General features: G+C 41.8%; 1 protein-coding gene and 1 pseudogene across 1 annotated transcript in view; one reads left to right on the top strand and one right to left on the bottom strand.

The window, feature by feature from the left end:
- The window catches only part of FAF1 (Fas associated factor 1), a 495,805-nt gene that overhangs the window by 461,821 nt on the left and 12,660 nt on the right, over nucleotides 1-21,324 (top strand). The window lies entirely within an intron of this gene.
- LOC136397276 (F-actin-capping protein subunit alpha-1-like) lies at nucleotides 14,746-15,471 on the bottom strand (annotated as a pseudogene).

The raw sequence follows: 21,324 nt of genomic DNA, 5'->3' as shown, positions 1-21,324 counted from the left end.
CCCAGATCCACAAGGGAGCTGGTATATATGGATAGAAGTTCCCACCCCTGGTCCATGATTGATCTGTTTGTATGCAGATAAGGACTCCAAATCTTCACAGTTTGATTGGTCCAAAAGGCACTGTCCTGATTGGTCAGAATAGAGACACTCTAGTTGGTTGGAGCTGCACAGCTCTGTATCCATGGGGAAAGCCTCAGTCCTATTGGTTGAAATAGGATTCCAGGACCTCCTTTATTATAAGGGCTGGCTCAGATGGCAGGAGCATATTGCAGACAGGCAGTTCAGTGCAGGCCTCTCCCTGAAGTGCAGCTTGCATGAGAGGCCCTGTGTGGAAGTGCTGCTAGGCTCTGCTTTTTTAAAATTCAAGCCTAACCCTGGTCAGGTTGCTCAGTTGGTTAGAGTGTCAACCCAATACACCAAGGTTGTGGATTTGATCCATGGTCAGAGCACATAGGGGCATCAACCAATGAATGTACTGTAAGTGGAACAACAAATCGATGTTTCTCTCCCTCTCTCCTTCTCTTCCTCTCCTTCTCTCTCTCCCTCTTTCTGCCCTTCTTCCTTTTCCTCTCCCTCTCCCTCTCCCTCCCTCTCTCTTCCTTCCTCCTCTCTGTCTCCAAAATCAATAAATAAAAATTTTTTTGAAGATTTAATATTCAAGCCCAGTAGTCACCAGGAGGCTTTCTTGGTAAGTGTCTTCTTTCTCAGGGTTCACAAACCTGAGCTCTGCTATGCTTTCAAGATAAAGCAAGATGAAGCATCTAATCAGTGAAATACTTGTTAAAGTTACTACTGCATACTTCTGAGCTTGTTCCATTCCCCTCAGGTGTGTTATATCTCCATATCTAATTATTTGAGATTCTCCAGTTCCTAAATGATCAAGATTTGGAGAATAAGAACTATGATTGCAGAGTGGTGTGCAATTAATATCTAGTTAGTTACTATATCAGTTCTGCCTCTAAACTTCTCTCAAATCTGTTCTTTTTCTTTCCTTCCCACATATCACTGCCCAAGTCTTCATATCCCAGTTTAAATACATAGCTTCTTAATTCATCTTCCTGACTTCAATCTTCCCTATTTTTTTGAAACATAGAAACATATTTCATCTTTCTCTTATTTAAAAAATGCTTTAGTGGTTCTAATGGCCTACAGGAAAAGCCCAAACTCCTTACTCCAAAGCATACACACCCTTTATAAGCTCACACTGTCTCCTTTTCCTGCTCGGTTCTTCTCACTCCCTCCCATTACTTCCTTACCACATGCATCCCACCATTAAGCCACAATGTATAATACTTCTTGACTAAAAGAAATCAAGATGTCTTACTTACTCCAGTGCACTGTGTATTCACAGAGTTATTTCATTCCTCTTCTTTTGGCTTTCGGAGGTAGCAGGAAAGGTGGAATTAGTGCTGCTCAACAGATGGGGAATGTGAAGGCCTGAGGTGAAATGACTTTCTTGAGAGCATGCATTCAGTTAATGACACTCAGAACTACAGTCTGGGCCTTTCAGTTGCTTTATTTTCAACAGTGATGTTATAAGGAGAAATGCTCCTGGAGTATTTTGCCCACAGGATACTTGAGTTTGTAGGTTGAAGTAATTTGGTAAACTGTTTACATAATATTTACAACAAAAGTAATTAAATAGCAAAACTTTTAAAAGAATGATGGTGCTGCTGCTTTATTGTTCTATATGGAAAACTCTAATCTGACATAGCAGCAGTCTAATTAAAGGGAAAACTTTTCTATTCAGGTTATTCATTTTGTTTAAGAAATGTATTAGTTACCAAATTATGTTTTGATTGTTTTTAAGTAATGAGAAGAACATCCAATGCTTTAACAATGCCTGACAGAGTGAATCAGTCTGGAAGGGCATAGTGAGGTGGTCTTTATGGGATCATTGGAGTAATTGAGGAGATGGGCTAGAGGAAAACCAATGTTACAGGGGAAGGAACATTGGACTGAGAAACAGAACATCATTTATTACTTGTGCAGCCTTGAACAAGGCACATCCCTAACTCAATCTCAGTTTTCTTCTCTATAAAATAGGAATAACAAATTATTTCCCCAGGACTATAGCATGGCTCAAATAAGGCAATGTACATAAAAGTGCTTTGTAAACTGAGATGCTGTCTAAATATAAAAAGTAATGATCATTATGATTATCTAATTGGTTAAATGTTTAGGATAAGATTTTCTTAATAATAGTAGTTTTGAGGCCTTACTATACTAGGTATATTATAAGTGCCCTGTATCTCATTAAATCCTAAAAACTATTCTAAAGGTAAATATTCATACTGTCTTTACTGAGATGAGGGAACTCAGGCACTAAAGAGGTTAAGTAATTTGCCTTAACCTAGCCCTAGCCTCCCTCAGAACCAGATACAGACCTAAGAGTGTGACTGTAGAGCAGGGGTCCCGGAGCTACAGCCCACAGGCCACATGCGGCCCCCTGAGGCCATCCCCCCCACCCCCCGCTGCATTTCCAGAAGGGGCACCTCTTTCATTGGTGGTCAGTGAGAGGAGCATAGTTTCCATTGAAATACTGGTCAGTTTGTTGATTTAAATTTACTTGTTCTTTATTTTAAATATTGTATTGGGTCCCATTTTGTTTTTTTAAACACGGGTAGGCAGTAGTGGAGCAACCAAACGGCACGCGATTGGCCCACCATGAAAGCTGGAATGCCCACTAGTGGGCGGGAGGGACCAGGTTGACCAGTACTGCAAAAGTGGGCGGTTTTTATAAAAGGTTCACCATCACAGTTGTATTTCATACTGTGTTTACCCGACATTCTAATTTTGCCAGGCCCTGCTCCAGCTGCTAAGGAATAAGGGTTTGTCCTTGTCTTTGAGACTGCCCTGACTTCTCATACAAATAATCCTCGTAGTACAGTTCATGGGTCCTAAGAGTAGTCAGACAAAGAGGGCAATAGATATCAGAGTTGGCAAAGATCCCTGCTGGCCTGGGTGACTAAGAAAACTTTGTAAATAGGAACTAGCAAGTGAACAAAACTTTTAGATAGATAGGATTTTGGGTGGGCTTATAAACAGACAGCTTGAGGAAAGAAGCTAATGTTGGAATGTTCAAGGCATGGCTAGATGGTGGAATGTAGAGCACATTCGTTGTAATATGAGGTTTGTGATGTAAAGTTCTGAGAAAAGGCTGAGGGGGGTGTTGTATAAAACCTAAAATATCAGGAAAGGAAGTATGGCTTTGTTCCGTGTCAAGTTTTTTGAGCAAGGGAATGATGTGGCCATTATCATCAAAGTAAGAACAATTACCCATGCATTGCTCTAGTACAAATTCACATTAGCTGATCCATTGCAAGTGCTCAGTAAATGTCAGTCCCCTGATCTCTTATCTCTCTCTCTCTTTTCTTAATTTTTTAAAATTTACTCATTTTAGAGAAGAGGGGGATGAGGGGGAGCAGGAAGCATCAACTCCTATATGTGCCTTGACCGGGTAAGCCCAGAGTTTTGAACCGGCGCCCTCAGCGTTCCAGGTCGAGGCTTTATCCACTGCGCCACTACAGGTCAGGCTTATCTCTCTATCTTGATTATCTTAGTAATCTCATTCAGTCTTGTGGCTTTAAATTTCATGCATAGAGTTACAACTCCAAAGTGTATATCTCTAGCCCAAGCTCTCTCCTTAACACCAGGCATTTATACATACAACTGCCTACTCAGCATCTCCGCTTTAAGTCTAATTGGCAGTTCAAATTAAACAGTCAAAACATAACTACTGATTCCTACCCTCCACCAAACCTGCTCCTCCCGTAGTCTTCCTTATTTCGTTAAGGGGCAGCCTCGCTTTTTTGTTCAGGTCAGAAACCTTGGAATTATTCTTGACTTATCTTTCTCTCATTTTTCTATCCAACTCATAAGCAAATTCTATTGGTTTTACCTTCAAAATGTATCCAGTCCCTACTTCTCGCTGCCTCCACAAAACTTTGAGATGGATAAGATTTTTGGTGTGCTGATAAAGACAGAACATTCCCAGCAGCTGGGGCAACTAAACCCTAGTCCAAGCCACTGTGTTCCCTGGTCCAGATTATGGTAATGGTGTCCTAACTGTCCACTCTGCCTCCATGCATAGCCCCCCTTCATTCTCTTTTTTGAAAAAACAAACTGATTATTTTTTTATATAAGGCAGATTATGTCACTTTCTCTTCTCGAAACCCTATAATGACTCCCCTTATAGTTCAGAGTTTTCAAAAGGTCCTTCCTCAAGTCTCCCTGGCATTTCTGGGACCCCATTCAATCTTATCTAGTCACCCTGGTATTCCTTGCTAGTTTTGAAATACCGTGAAACATTTTTTTATCTCCACGCCTTGCACTTAAACTTTCTTCCTGTAGATACCTGTAGTGCTCATGCCCTTACTTCCTTTAGGTCTCTGCTCAAATAGAGCCTTTTCCCTGAGGCCTTTTCTGACCAGCTCACATAAAATAACAGTCTTCCTTCTCTCCTCTCTGCCCCCACCTTCCCACTCTGGCAAACTGACAACTCCTGAGTCTCTTACCCTGCTTTCTTCTCTCCACTGAACTGACCACCATCCGGCATAATATTTAGTTGTTAGTGTCTATCACCTACTATAATGAAACTTTTTGAAGGCAGGAACTTGAAATGTTCTCTCCTGTATGCCTGGCACTTAGAACAGTACCTGGAACTTAAATGAATCTCAGTAAATATCTGTTGAGTGAATAAGGCAAATAACCAACCTGTGAAGTACTAATAATGCTGTCCACCACTCATTGAGTTCCACTGTGTCAGTTACCTGTGCTATGCACTTTGCAAGTACCATCTAATTGAATCCTTATAACAACCCTGTGAGATTGGTATTATCCTTACTTTATAGTTGAAAAAATTAGAAGCACAAAGAAGCAGATGTCTAACCTATATCCCAAACCTATTATACCAGGCAAATAAAATTTCCATTTTACAAGATACAGAAACTAAAACTATAAGTTAAGTGTTTTGAGCAAGATCACACAGCCAAGAAGTAGAAATGAAATATAAAAGTGCTGCTCCTTTCTGTACGTCTCACTGGCAGCCCGGAAAGGTGCGTTGACATGGGGAAAGCCTGTGGCCAAAGAGCCAGGGGTGCTGCGCTATTATATTAAAGTGAGACTGCTGAAACCGCAGGAAGAAGGGCAAGACTAGAGAGATACTTCTGTGTACTCTCCAAACACCTAGACTAAGTATTTTGATAAATGTGTCCGTAGCTTCTCCTGGTCCCTCTCTGCTTGGAGCCAGGAAGAGTTTTGTTCTAACACTAGCACATCCATCTTTTTGTGACTTTCACAGAGTGCCATCTTTCTCTTTTCTGTATTTCAGTTCCTTCATTTTTTTAAGTGAGGATAGTGCCATGTGTCCTCACAGATATATTATGATGATAAGATCAAAAGTGATAATGAAAACATTTAGTAAACGTCAGAGGGCCGTGCCATTTGATTTAGCAATGCTGAGTTTCTTTAATCCTTCTCCAGCAAGTTACCATACTTGACCTGTCTCTAGCCTTTAAAAAATTAGTTTTAGACACATTCTCATTCTTAATATAACCTGCTCTTTGTCACTTATGTTATAATAGAACCTTCCTTGGAAGAAAGTCCACTATTTACTGCAGTGCCCCTAGGGCAAGAAAAATGTGTTTTGAGTGTGGGCAGTCATGACAGGGAGACAACATGATAATATGATACAAGGAGCCAGCTGTCAGGGCACGTCCCACAACCTCTAAACTGGCTTCTTCAACTGTTAAAGGCAGGCAACAATAGCCATATATGAGGTAGTTTACGAATTAAGTGAGTTGATTTGAGGACAAGCACATGAAACATGTTAGATACTCAGGACATGTGATGCTTGAAGATATGTAGTCCTTATGCTGAGAATAAATAGCACAGCTCACCACTGCATGTGTCCCTGGACAGGGTGCTGTGTGTAGGAAGAAATACACCGTGTCACTTTCAGTCACACTTTTCTTTAAGGAAGCATGTTCTCTCTCCTTCCGTGTTACTGTTTCTACAAACCGTGGCACAATTTTCTGCTTAGTTTCAAGATGAGTTGGGTCTAAACCTTCCATAAGTATGTGGATCTCTGATATGAGTTTTCTTTGAAGTTTTGTGGCTAATTTGGTGAACTCTTCGGTTCTTACAGCCTTTTCCAGCTTTCAGCCAAACAGGGAAATTAATTACTAAGGTCCTACTCTGTGCCAGACACTTCAGAAAATATTCTCTCACTTAGTGTGTATACAAATTCTACGGTATAGCTAGCAGCCCCATTTTACAAATAAGACAATTTGAACCTCCAAATCCTATGCTTTTTATCCCAAACAGAAAATTTTTTTATAAAATGTGTCAAGAAGTCCCCAAGACCACCTCCAGGTTTGAACATTTCCTGCCATGACTCAAGCGGAAAGCTACAAAGCAGTATCAGCATAGTGGAGAGGCACAGTGGGCAAAGTCCAGGGGGAAACCAGGCACAGGCTTCCAAGGGTCCTTTCCCAGTGGAATCACCAGGGAGCTTAATTCCCTCAGCAGTGGTTTGAGACATGTGAAAAGTGGCCAAGCAAGGAAGCTTATTAGGGCCTCATGTGCATGGGGGTTTTTTGGGCGCTGATCTCAGAAGTAGGTTCCCTTTGCCTGGCACAAACCAGAATTCCAGAACCCCAGAAGGAAAGCAGATAGTCAGCATAAACTTGAACAGTTTGCACAAATTTTATAAGCAAGCCTTTTTGTTGTTGTTGTTATTAGCAAGCCCTTTAAAGAATAGCAGTCAGGCCTGCTATGTTAACTCTTTTCTGCACAGAAAAGTTTTTGCTGTTTTGCTCCCCCCCCCCTTTATTAGTAGTTTATTAAATATCAGAATGTCTTACAATCAATGGCATCTTAGATTTATTGTCAACATGGTTTTTTTTGTTTTGTTTTGTATTTTTTCGAAGCTAGAAACAGGGAGACAGTCAGACAGACTCCCACATGCGCCCGACCAGGATCCACCTGGCACGCCCACCAGGGGGCGATGCTCTGCCCCTCCGGGGCCTCGCTCTGTTGCGACCAGAGCCACTCTAGTGCCTGGGGCAGAGGCCAAGGAGCCATCCCCAGCGCCCGGGCCATCTTTTTGCTCCAATGGAACCTCGGCTGCGAGAGGGGAAGAGAGAGACAGAGAGGAAGGAGAGGGGGAGGGGTGGAGAAGCAGATGGGCGCCTCTCCTGTGTGCCCTGGCCGGGAATCGAACCCAGGACTTCCACATGCCAGGCTGACGCTCTACCACTGAGCCAACCGGCCAGGGCCTTCAACATGGTATTTTGGAAAACTAGAGGCAACATTTAAAAATTAGGAAATTATACACCTAACAACACACTTTTCTATGTTCTCTCTATTGACTCAGAAGGTCCAGCTCCACCAGGTGGCATCACTCCCAGTATGACAGTAGTTGGGTCCCAAGCAGCTGCCCCTTGAACTGAGACAGGCCAGTTCTCTACCATCCCCTCCACCCTATGGTGCTCCTGGACCTTGAGGCTGTGTCAGTTGTCATTTTACCCCCCTTGCTCTTGACCAGGACATCTTTACAGAAAAATTATATTCAGTGGCACCCTATATGCAGGGTGACAACACCTGCAGTCTTGATGTCAATTGTGCTTTTGAGGGATCCCAGACATAGGATCCCTAAACTATTACCCATTAAGGTCTTTCTTAGAAAGCCAGGTGTCTTCCTCTTTGAGTTTCTGTTTTAAACCCCCCCCCCTTTTTTTTTAACCTGGCCCAGGGCATCAGTTCAAGTACAGCACAGTCCTGGCTAAGTTGAAGCTGACCATGATGCCTTCCAGGGCTGAGGCCGTGTGGTGATGGCAGGGTACACACAAGAAATACAATTCTAGAGGGCACACATAGTAGCCCTGCAAACAAAGTTTCCAATGTTAGAGCACCCCAAGCAGGACATGCTCACTTATCAGGCTTAGGTTCTCAGTCTGTTCAAATAAGTTTGTTCACCCCTTGGTTTCAGAGGGACTGTCCAAAGCAGTCTTTGTTTTGCTGGTTCATGACACTAGTCCATTCATTTCATGAGTGTAGATAACATCTGGAGGTGTTCTGTATGGAAGTGTAGTAGCTGAGGCCGTCTCTTGTGGTCACCACTGTCAGGTGTGATTGTAGACTCAGCAGTCATGTGGAATTCAAAGCATTCACAGCAGCTTGGAAAGGTGGCACAGGGAGTTTTCCATCAGGATGAAGTGAAAGTTTCCAGGAAGTTTTGAAAAGCAAAGATCTTTAATGCCTTCTTACCTCCCCAAGTGCCAGAATGTTTTGTTTATATTGTTTTTCTCCTTTGTTACAAAAATCAGTGTGTCCCATTTTAGCAATCATAATTTTACTTTTTTGTTTCTTTAATTGTCTTCTACTCTTATCCAGACCTTTCTTCTGGAAGGATTATATTTGTAAAAGGGACAAAGATTTTTATTAAAAATTAGTTTTATAAAACTTAAACAGAAAAACATATCATGGTTAGGAATTGGTTAGGACAATATTCTGAATTATAAAAAATTTTCAAAATGAGTTTACACGACCTCACATCCCCTTCATCCTGTTCATTTATCCAGTGAGCTGCCTAGAAAAGATCAGTTTCTTTGTGAGAACAGTAGCATTTAATAATCCAACTGTCTTCCTAAGATGTGTGCCTCAGGAGGGAAGGTAAGAGATGTAAAGACAAACTATTTATTAGTCCATTGTTGCAAACTGCAACTAATCTAGGAAGTTGAACCCAAGTCAGCAGCAGTGAGACATCCCCCAAAGGAAGGCAAGAGTGTCCGTCTGTAAGGAGCGAGCAGAAGGGCCGAGTCCTCGTGGTGCCCTCCCCTGACTTGCAGTTTCTGGCAGGACTCACAGGTTAAGAATGCAGTCAGTTTCTGTATCAAATAGAAGCCAATCAGCAGCTTGGTTCTAGATGGTCCCATCAAAAAAAACAAATTATTTCCTGTGGGCATTTTTATGCGACCCCGAGCAGACAGTATCCATGATGTTTCCACAGTTTCAGGCCCCAGAGAGGTGTACTAAATCTCCAATGGTCCCAGCATCAAAAAGTCCTATTTGTAAACTGTGCTTGCATTCTGTTCAGCACAGCGCATTCTGATGCTGAGACAGCTTACACCAGACGATGTCAGGTGTTAGTTAGGGTCAGGTCCAGACAATTAGGATCTGTGGAGTGAGGATTTCAAAAGAGGCCAGCAACTTTTCTTTAGCAGCCAGAAAGCCAAGATGCTGCAGGGCCAGAGAGCTGTTTTCTAAATTCAAGTGACAGGCAAGGCTTCCCTAAGTCTTTTGGTCTTATTCAAATTTACCTACTCAGAAATATGCATCACGCTGGAAAATCATCAGCCTCTAAAGATCTGACATCTGATTTTATAGGAGCTCATTAACAAACTAAAAACTGCTTTTTAAAATCCCCACAGTGTATGTCCAGAATAGTGCCTCTTTTCCATGTTGTCCCCATTTTCCTAAGGCTCCAATAAGGAAAAATCATGAGTTCTAGAGCCATGTTCTGTTTCCAGTACTCAAAGAGTCTTAATACTAACCCATTCATCAGCTGCAAACTGTAAGGAAATTGTGTTCTAACACATCTTCTTTGCAGATTTCTTTGGTTGGGATGATTCTTCTAGCATTTATGAAATTAGAAGCATATAATGTTTTATATCAATTTTTACTATATATCCAGATGCAACAAACACAAAACAAAATCATTATTAAAAATTCATGCATCCTTTTGTTTCTCATTGCAAGTTTACTCCAACACCTGGCAGTAAATTTATCATTTACAGGGTTACTATTAAAGTTGCTGGGGAGAAGGTAGGGGCTGGAATGCCAAGGAAGTGGAGGCAGAGCAATGCTCAGCTGCAGCGCAGGTAACAACAGCTTAGGTGAAGAAATGGCTGAAGTGTTTTTCTCCCTTTTCTTCCCTCTTGTTTATCTAAAATTGCATTCCAGCTCTGGGACTTTTTTCTTTCTTCCACTTGATAGAATAGTGGAACTTGAACATTTTTCGCCCATCCAAAGCTCACCTTTGGGAATTCTGGGACCTCTTTTGTCTTGCCATCTGAAAGAGAATGAAAACTGAGGGCATTAAAGGGTGCTCCTTTTCACCCTCACTTTGGCCAGTACAGCCCAGACCAGTCAGGGGAGCCAGCAGGCCAAGTCTCCTGGGATGGAATACATAGTTTTAAAATTCCATAGTCAGCGTTTACCCTTCACAATAGACAGCAGCTCAGCTATTTTCATACCTTGGATGAATGACTCCATATCCATCCAGGCTCCAAAAGTTCATCATTCCCTGCCCCTTCATTCTTTCTTTTCCCAAACAATATTTTCACCATGTTTTGATGAGCCAGATCAGGTTCTTTTCAATCCCACTTCTGACACCAACTCAGTGGGGGTGGGTTCCTGAGACTGTTCCAGAGTTTGGCGATTCCCTAGCAAAACATACAAGACTCCGCATACAGTAGTGCCCACAGCTATGATGTGTTACAGCAGGAGGATGCAACACAAGATCTGCACAGAGAAAAGCACATGGTGTGAAGTCCAGGAGAAACCAGGCACAGGCTTCCAAGAGTCCTCTCCCAGTAGAAGTACACAAGATGAGCTTAATTCCCCCAGCAATGATTTGAAACAACACATGTAAAATACTGCCAACCAAGGAAGCTTATTAGGGACTTAGTACCAAGGCTTTTATTGGAGGCTGACCATGTAAGTACCCCTTGCCTAGCACATACCAAAATTCCAGAACCCCAGAAGGAAAGCAGGTATTCAGCATAAACTTTGTTGTTTGCATAAACAGTTTGGGCTTAGTGAGCCACTCTTAACAGTTCTGTGAATGGTGAGAACAACCCCTCCAAAACCCAAGTTCCCAAATGCCATGCTTGGGCCACCCTTGCAAGCAGGCCTTTCAAAAGAATAGCTGTTAGGCCTGCTATGTTGACTGTTCTCTGCATGTATAGTTTTATTTTTGAAGATATTTATACCTCAGATTCACTTCTGGGATTTACTACTAGATATGTAAGTGGAATGCCTGTACTAAAAGGAGTGCTAAGCTTCTGACTTTGCCTCTCCCCTTCACTCATAAGAGAATTTAGTCCTGTACAAAAGGTGAATGTGGCCTCAGAAAAAAAACTAATAAATACCAATTAACCCTGTATTTTCAGCGAAGAGTTTCAAGAGAACCTGAGGGAGACACAATCCCTGGATATGGCCATCTCTCAGTTTCTAGGGTGCCAGCATCTTCTGTGAAAATTGGCCCAAAGGGCTGCAGCCACTTTTCCTCATAGACGGAGAATGAGGAAACCTGGCTGCTTAAATTAAAGGGGAAGTTGTTGGTATTTATTTTTCCTTCCTTGTTTTATAAGCAAATATGAATCAACACTGTAAGGATGATTTATTTAACACTACCCGTTCTTTTCAGTCATGTTCAGAGGCTCTGTAGCTTGAAACAAGAACTTAAGTAGGCTATGGACTCTAATGGATCTGGCTGGGAATTCTGGACCAGCTCTTCATTGAGTGATCTTAGATTATTTGATCTCTTGGTAAAATAGAAGGAACCATACCTACTTCAAAGGGTTATTGTGAGCATTAAGTGAGAGAATGAATGTAAAAGGTTTAATACAGCATTTGACACAGTAAGAATTTAATAATGGTAACTGGTGTAATGGTAATGCTGATCATTCCTCGTCTTATCCCCACTTCCTCCTTCCTATCCTTATTTTTTCTTTTATGTTTTGGTTTCAACAGGACAAAAGGTCTTTGTTCAATAGTAACTGTTTGGAAACTACCAGTTTTTAAGTAGGGATATCAAACAGTATACTGTACATACCTAAAAACAAAAGGTTGAGAGTGATTTTCAACTAGAAATATTTATGATTTAATATCTGCCTTCTGTTTTAACAAGCCACAGATTTGTTTCATAGTTGAAACATTACTGAATTAGTTTCTGGTGTTTTTCCTAGGGTGAGAGATAAGGATTATATCCTTATGGAAATCTTTGCCTCATTTGTGTCAGGGTCCTCTAGTGCCAGAAGGACTCTGTGTAAGCTCATTTAGGGCATTAGCTATCCTGTGTCTATTTACCTTTGTACCCCCACTTTCTGGCACAGGGCCTGCACAGGCCTACCACAGACTAGAGGCTCACCAAATTGTTCATGGTTTGAGGATAAATGTATGGATGGCATACACTGTGGAAGATGTGATGATGATTATGACGAGGTCTCAGTCCATAGGCCAACTCTGGTAGGGGTGATAAGGCAGATCACTCTAGCCGGCATGGGGGGCATCCTGCCAACCTTAGACGCAGCATGAAGAACACACAGATGTAACTGAATATAAAGGTCTGTGTCAGTGGTGCAGATGTGGTAAGCAATGTACCTGATGTTAAGAAATTGCCATTTTTATTTTATAGTGTAGGCTGTGTGAAGCAATATATTGGTTTTTGAATTGAGAAGTACAGTGAATTCTCATTTTTCACAGTAGTTATGTTGTGTAAAATTGCCACAAACAATGAATTAGTGAATATTGAACATTGCTCCTAAGGGAAATAGAGGTTTAAGTTCCTATGAGCCTCTGGTTACAAATTTTCATCAGCCAATCAATAAATAACCTTGTTTTATGTATGTTTCTATTCAAGACACCTTATTTAATATAGAATATTGATTCATTAACATTGAACTCATGGCCAACAATACTATAAGTCATGCCTGAATATAGCACATACTTAGTTACCAGGTACTTGCTAGGCACTAAAGTTACAAAGATGTGGCCCTGGCCAGTGGCTCACTAGATAGAGGGTTGGCTCAGTGTATAGACATCCTGGGTTTGATTCCCAGTCAGGGCACACAGGGTAAGTGACCATTTGCTTTTCCCCCACCTCCCTTTCCCCCTTCTCTCCCTGTTCCCCTCCCACAGCCTGTGACTCGATTGGTTTGAGCATGGCCCCGGGCACTAAGGATAGTTCCCTTGGAGTGCATCAGCCTCGCGTGTAAAAATAGCTTGGTCCTTAAGCATTGGCCTCAGATGGGGTTGCTGAGTGGATCTCAGTCAGGGCGCATGCTGAATTCAGCCTATCTCCCTTCCTTTCACCTTAAAAATACAGTGTGTCCGTAAAGTCATGGTGCACTTTTGACCAGTCACAGGAAAGCAACAAAAGACAATAGAAATCTGAAATCTGCACCAAATAAAAGGAACCCCCCCCCCAGTTTCTGTAGGATGATGTGGCAGCATGTGCGCATACGCAGATGATGACATAATACCGTGTATATAGCAGAGCAGCCCACAGCCATGCCAGTCGAGATGTGGAGGGTACAGAGGAAAGTTCAGTGTGTTCTGTGGCTCTCTAAATTCAAATCCGTGACCAAAGTACAATGTGAATATCTGCGCGTTTATAACGAAACGCCACCACATAGGAATAACATTATTCGGTGGGATAAGCAGTTGAAGGAAACAAGCAGTTTAGTGGAGAAACCCCATTCTGGTAGGCCATCAGTCAGTGACTAGTCTGTAGAGGCTATACAGGATAGCTACCTAAGGAGCCCTAAAAAATCTGTGCATGAGTCCACATCGAACTGCACTGAATAGATATGAAACTGGGAGAGTTTTCCTTTTATTTGGTGCAGATTTCACATTTCTATCGTCTTTTGTTGCTTTCCTGTGACCAGTCAAAAGTGCACCATGACTTTACGGACACTGTGTGTGTGTGTGCGCGCGTGCGCGCGCGTGCGTGTGTGTACACACACACACAAAGCTGTAACCAAAGCTCTTATAGATGAGCAAAAAAAGAAAGGTATTTAAAGGTGAAAAATGCTGTCATTGTTGATGCTGGCTATAATGGGAACCCAGGGAACAGGTTAGTAAAGCAGAAACCGGGTTTTAACAAGTTTTTTAGAACAAAACATGTATATTTCTATTGGACTACTTGATACAGAAGATAGTATGAACATATTACCTGTCTATATCAGTAACAGGACTTCATGGCTTGAAAAATGTTCTGAACAGTAAAATGACTTTAGGATAGATCTCTAGGGCTTCGTGGCTTGGAAAATGTTCTAAACAGTAAAATGACTTCAAGATAGATCTTCTTTATCATTAAATATAGCAGAATTTTTAAAAAAAAGATTTACAAGTAGATGTAGTGAAAACAGAAAATTATAAGACAAAGAACACAAAAGTATCAAGACAGTGTTGTAGGTTCAACAGTATTCCATGAGGCTAGAAAACCTAGCTTTGAAAGCCCTAGCACCAGATATCACTCTTGTTTATAAATCACTTATTTATTATATGACCATACATTGAACCCTTTTTTTCCACGTACTAAAATATCCTGCACTCATCCTTAAGCAGTCTGCTTTTCTTCGCCAGTCTTGTAGCTGAGTGTCTTGCTCCAGTTGGTTTTTTTTTTCTTTTTTATTACAGAGACAGAGAGTGAGTCAGAGAGAGGAATAGACAGGGACAGACAGACAGGAACGGAGAGAGATGAGAAGTATCGATCATCAGCCTTTCATTGCGCATTGCAACACCTTAGTTGTTCATTGATTGCTCTCTCATATGTGCCCCGACCGCGGGCCTTCAGCAGACCGAGCAACCCCTTGCTGGAGCCAGTGACCTTGGGTTCAAGCTGGTGGGATTTTTGCTCAAACCAGATGAGCCCACGCTCAAGCTGGCGACCTTGGGGTCTTGAACCTGGGTCCTCTGCATCCCAGTCCGACACTCTATCCACTGCACCACCACCTAGTCAGGCGCTCCAGTCGATTTTGATGTGGATAACTGGAAGCTGCTGCAGCACAAGGCTTTGAATGTGATGTCTGACATTGTTTGATAGTTTCCACTAATTGCTGTCTAATACTCGTTTTCTGCATGCCCTGTGATTTTTATAAACTCCTTGGCAGTTTGGACTTCATTTGAAAGAGTTGCTGAATCTAGTACATCTTTATGACTAATCAGTTGAACATTGCCGTCTTCATAATCATGTACCTGAATCTTAAGAACTCCTAGGCTATATGTAGGTGATAGTGAACTTCTGTTGTGATCTCCAGTGACCATTTTAGAAGGTTTTAGGCTGAAACTACACACAATAATGGTTTGTTGCCCATCAATAGTTTTAGCATAAATAGTATGGAAGCCATTGGAATAACGATCTTTCATTACAAAGAGAATCACAGGGTTTTCTCCAAGAGTTCAGGTCTCCATCTACTTCCTCTGGCTGGGGGTTTCTGTAAATGATCAAACTTAAAAGAAATTTTGTTTCACTGTGTTCTATAATTAAGACCTGAACTGATTCATGTTATACTGGGCAAATGCATACACTGCCCCTTCCTTGAGGAGATTGTCGTTATTAAGGAGTAGCTGGACATTGTTGAATACTACTTTAAGTTCTCCTGGGGATGCATGAGTGATGAATTTAGCAGCTATGCGCTCCTTCTCCTTATCTGACACCAGATCCTTGAAGTAGACCATCTTGGGCCTCTGTTGAACAAGTATTTTTTTAAAAGGAAATACTACTCAGCAATAAACAGGAATGAGCTCTTGATACATAAAATAACTTGGCTGGCTCTCAAGGGCATTATGCTGAGCAAAAAATTCCAATCTCAAAAGGTTACACATTATATGATTACATTTATATAATAACATTCTTGAATTGACAAAATTATAAAGATGGAAAACAAATTTATGGTTACCAGGGATAGGGAATGTGGTTTCAGGAAGTGAGTTTAACTAAATTTTACAGTTTTATTCTATACCTTGATTGTGGTGGTAGTTACACAAATCTATACAAGATAAAATTGCATATAAATATTCACAGGCATACACTCAAATAAATACACATCAAAACTGATGAAATGTGGACAAGGCCTGTAGTTTAGTTAATGTCATACCATGTTGTTTTACAGGTTTGGTATTATAGTTATATTTAAAGGAATGGCCATTTGTCAGGCAGAAGTATGAACAAAACCTTAGGAATATAAGCCAGCATATATCTGGGAAATTGCACAGTCGGCTATGATGGGATTTAGGATGTAGTCAGGCATGGAGCGAAATGAAATAGGAGTTGGAAAAAAAAATGACTGAAGGACTTTCTATGCGTGAACCCAGAGATTTTCAACTTTTGTAATCTCATGGCACATATAAACAATTTACTAAAATTGTGCAGCACACACAAAAACTATTTTTTGCTAAACTGACCGAAAAGGTATAATTTTGATTCATTTACACTGGACAGCTATTGTTGCATTGGTTGTTGTCATTTTTTCATTTGACAATCTAAGGGAAAAGAGGTCAGTGCCCTGACTAAATTGTCAAGTATTGCATGTTTAAAAATTCTTGTGGCACACTGGTTGAAAATTGCTACATTAATCCAACAAATACTGAGTACCTCTTATGCTCAAGGCATTGGGGATACAGTAGTGAATAGGCCAAAGTTCTTCCCCTCACAAAACCAATTCCAGTGGAAATTTGAACTAATTAAGGTAGGTATTGATGATGAGAAATTTAGGCTTAGAACTGCCAAATAATGAACACAAATTGACATAGCTAATAAGTTGCAGAGCAATGGCTCCACCTAGGTCTTTTGATTCCACATTTCTGCCTTTTTCCTACTGCCTCAAACTTGTTGGTTACAGTATTTTTTATCAGGAAGGATTAGAGTAGGGAGACCAGCTAGGACTATTGCAGTAGAGGAGAGCAGGCTGTGAGAATCTAAGATGGCAGCAGTGAGCTTACAGAGAAGGCAGAGAATCAGGAGGAAGGAAGAATCAGTGGACTTGGTGATTTTCTAGTTATGTCAGGGTGGGAGCAAGGAGATGTTAGAGGTGGCTTAGACGTTTCCAGCCTGGATGACTAGAGGGATCGTAGTTCATGTGCAGAAATCAAGGAAGACAGATGAGGAGGTAGATTCAGTTTGGATTTGTTGTGTCTGAGGTGCTGGAGAAAGTATAGGTGATGCTTTCTGACAGAGGACAATGAGATTGAAACTGTAAGAGTGGCCAATACCAGAAAAGCCCCTGACTGGGGTGAATTTGAAGGAGATGAGTGATGGAGAAACAGTATGGCCTTGTGGTTCAAAGATTGGGTTCTGGAGTCTCAGACTTGACTCTCAGCTCTGCATTTCCTAGCTCTTTGATCTTGGGCAAATTACGCCTCTATGTAGCTCAGTTTCCTCATCATAAGGATAATGATAGTACATACTTCAAAGGCTGTTGTAAAAATGAAATGAAGTGATACATATAAAGCACCATCACATAGCAGATGCTCAGTATTTTAAGCTATTATGATGAGGTTGATGGCATGGAGAGGAAAAGCTCTTGCTAGAGGTAGAGGTATCAAGAGAGAGAGGTGGAATATGTAAGAAAACCCATTTATGCCCCGACCAGACCAATGAAATACATAAAAGTTTAAAATATGTTTGAGGTGATTACAGCCATTTCTTGGAAGCTGGGTGGAATTCAGTCTTAAAAATCTCCCAGCCCTGGCTGGTTGGCTCAGCGGTAGAGCTGGGGATGGCTCCTTGGCCTCTGCCTCAGGCGCTAGAATGGCTCTGGTCGCGACAGAGCGACGCCCCGGATGGGCAGAGCATCGCCCCCTGGTGGGCGTGCCGGGTGGATCCCGGTCGGGCGCATGCGGGAGTCTGACTGCCTCCCCATTTCCAGCTTCAGAAAAATACAAAAAAAAAAAAAAAAATCTGCCTCTGCCCCTTTCTAACTTATTTACGAAACATTTGGAGTGGTAGGGCTTGATGGCAATGAATATAGCCATTTATTTTTGTGCCTGTTGTATGCACAATCAAGTATATTAGTTCTCTGAAAGAGAGATAATATCCCCATTTTACAGATGAGGACGCAGAAGCTTAGGAGAGCTTAAAATTCTCAATACCAGTAGTTGATCCCCCAAATTTCCCAGTACCATGCTGAACATAAGATGGAATGACTGTTACTGATTATGTATAGGTAGGGTGATAGATTTAAACCTTTAGTAAGTTATTTATTTTTCCCCAGAACTTAATTTTTTTGTTTGTTTTTGTTGTTGTTGTTTTTTTTGGGGGGGGGGGCTCGTCCAGGATAGAACTTAATTTTTATAAGGTGTTTATAAAGCACTGTAATATTCAAAGTACTATATCAGAAATCAAATAAACTTTTTTTTTTTTTTCTGAAGCTGGAAACGGGGAGAGACAGTCAGACTCCCGCATGCGCCCGACCAGGATCCACGTGGCACGCCCACCAGGGGGCGATGCTCTGCCCCTCCGGGGCGTCGCTCTGTCGCCTGGGGCAGAGGCCAAGGAGCCATCCCCAGCACCCGGGCCATCTTTGCTCCAGTGGAGCCTCGCTGCAGAAGGGGAAGAGAGAGACAGAGAGGAAGGAGAGGGGGAGGGGTGGAGAAGCGGATGGACGCTTCTCCTGTGTGCCCTGGCCGGGAGTCGAACCCGGGACTTCTGCACGCCAGGCCGACGCTCTACCACTGAGCCAACCGGCCAGGGCCTCAAATAAACTTTTGAAAGCTGTACATACAATCCAATCTGACTCCATTCAGCCATAAATAAAAAATCATTAGTTCTGTGCTCAGTATTCCAGGTGTTAATGCAGACAAGCTTTGCTCACTTAAAGTCTGTATAGTAAACCCACTGTAAATATAAACAACTGCAGACGTGTATATGTGCAGATTAACCTTTTCCAGACACTCACTGTAATTTTCGAAGCCTGTGCTGCAGTTCCAGAGTGCATTAGCACGGGTATCAACATGCTACATCCTCCTGCCCCAGCCCTCTTCACCCAGAACCAGAACCTCAAGGCTTTAGGATGGATTCCTTTCTACAGCTGAGTCCCAAACCTGAAGACTCTTGACATTGCCAAATTTATTCCACTTTTCTTCCTCTAGTTGGCTGTATGTAAGAGCCTGTGTGAACAGGCCTTCCTCATGCCTGCCTATTACACTGTTGAGAACAAGAAAAAAACATCTATTTTATAGATTTTAAAAACCAAGATGCAGAGAAGGAAAGTAATTTGATCATGGCCTAGATCAAGACACCAGAAGTAGAATGGTTAGCCCAATTTTACAATAGTCACAAAGTAAAGTAAGATAGACATTTTGTAAACAGAAAAATAAAAATGTACACATCAAATCTGAAGCTATTTGGGATTATATCTAATACATCTGAGTACAGTGCCTGCTACATAGTAAGCAACTAATATTGGTTTGTTGTTTATGAAAGTGTAAGTCAGTAAAATGATGAGAGTGTAGCATATTAGAGTGAGACACAGAGGAAAGAGATACATGGAGCTGATTGAGACTCTTGGACTGAGGGAGGTGTTTAGCTCCCCCGCTGCCCTTTTCCCTATTGTAGTCCTTTACTGTTCTGAATTGCAGTGGGTGGATTTCCTGCATTGTCTGCACCTGCTCTACAGCCTACTGCCCATGAGGGCAGAGATGGTGCCTCTTTATAAAGTGTGGATCTCAGTGTCTAGCACAGTTTCTGACATCATAGTAAACATTCAGGAAATACTTGTTTAGTAAATAAATGAAAAGAAAAAATACTCCTACCTATTCATGAGTCTACTATTTTTGCTTTTGTATTTTCTATCTCACTGGGCAGAAACTTATGGTACCCTCATGGCTTGAGGATAGGCGGGAGAGGGGCCACATTATAGTGACATTCACCATCACGTATTCCTGGTTTTCCACCTTTCCTCCTTCCCCCTCCACTCCCCCCATAGTCATGGAAGAAAACTCCAAAGTCAGATGTACAGGTGTTTTTTTAATAACCATTTTATTGTCAGCCTCCACCTCCAGCAGAACATTCTTAGAGGAATGACATAGGGGGAAGGGGACTAAGGTGAGAGCCAGGCATCCTGGGGTAGAATTTTGATTTTCCAGCCATTTTGTTATATGATCAATCTCATGCAAGGTACATGCTTCTCTGGGTCTTGTTTTCCTCTTCTGAAATATAAAGAGATTAAAGCAAGTGCTTTCTAAACCTCTCAGCTCTGATACTATGTGATTCCATGATTAAATGACCTGGATATAGAAAATACCTGCCTCACTGACAAATCTCTTCTGAGAGCTAGAACAAAACCTTTGGCTTCTTGGTCCTGGTGGCTTTACTTAATGACATCTTCTCCTACACCTTTTATATGAGAATGTCTCTGTCCCAGGCAGTTTATGAGGACTTAGCTTTTATTTACTGTAGCTGGAGGCTCCTATAAGCTGGAGCTTTGACAATATTTTACATTATTTATCTGAGCCAGAGCTTAGGATCAGGTGGCAGTTAAGTCACTTAAGGTTATCCAAATGCACTGAAAATGTTGCTTAATAATTCAGAACCAGTTTTCTCTGTTTAGAGTATTAAGATTTTTTAAATCCTTCTAATTAGCCAATTCCAACAGCAGTTTAGGGAAAAATATGTCCCTTCTGAAAGGGCAACTGATGCAAACTTACTGTCAGTCCCAGTTGTGCAGCAGGACTGACTAAGGCAAGGGCCGGAGAGAGCCAGGGGACCTGCTGGGATGACCTGCTAATACGTAGTATCTGCTCATAGTAACAGTTCTGCCTGTTGTAGAGGTGAGGCTGAGGGAAGAGGTCTAGGGATACAGCTCCTCTCCACTCCCTTTCTTTGGCTTGGGGAAGGGTCTAGTGAGGAGTGGGGTGCCTCCTCTTAGCTAGTCAGTAGGTAGTCTTTCAGTAAACATCCATTGAATTCAAGCTGTTTCCAGCAGTGGAGTAGGCCCTGGGGATATAAAGCCAGTGAGATCTTATTATATATATGCCCTCAGAACTCATCCTAACTGAGAGACAGACTCATAGACAAGCAATTGCAGAATAACCTGAGACATACAGATGGATAACTAAGTGTGAGACTGTAGCTGACCTTTACATTAGATCTTCCAGAAATGGGTTGCCTTGCCTGGTCAAGTGCTGTTTAAGCAAACGACAGTGTTGATATTACCAGTGCCTCCATTTCAGTTTGAACAGTGACCTTCAATCTGCCAGCAGACCTTGGCTGCCACCTTGTCTGAGGATCCTAAGGTGAAACAAAGGTATCAATGCAGCAAACATGAATCGACCACATCAGGGCAGTGGATTAGGCACGTGAGGGAGAGCCCACAGTGAACATACATGGCCCCTGTGTTTCAGGAGTAACTGAGAGAAGAAGATACCACTTCTGATTACCTCTGTTAGAAGGAACAGGAGAGATCATTTGGGCTCTGTCACTTAAACTCTGCCTGGTTTTATGGATGAAGCAGCATTTGAGCTGGTCCTTGAAGGATATGTAAATTTTCAACAGGGAATGAAGAACAGTCAAGTAGGGAGAACACAAAAGCA

The sequence above is a fragment of the Saccopteryx leptura genome, chromosome 3, assembly GCF_036850995.1.
Source record: "Saccopteryx leptura isolate mSacLep1 chromosome 3, mSacLep1_pri_phased_curated, whole genome shotgun sequence".
Lineage (NCBI taxonomy): Eukaryota > Metazoa > Chordata > Mammalia > Chiroptera > Emballonuridae > Saccopteryx > Saccopteryx leptura.
Note: the sequence above shows the minus strand (reverse complement) of the source record. Positions and strands in the feature narration are given on the sequence as shown.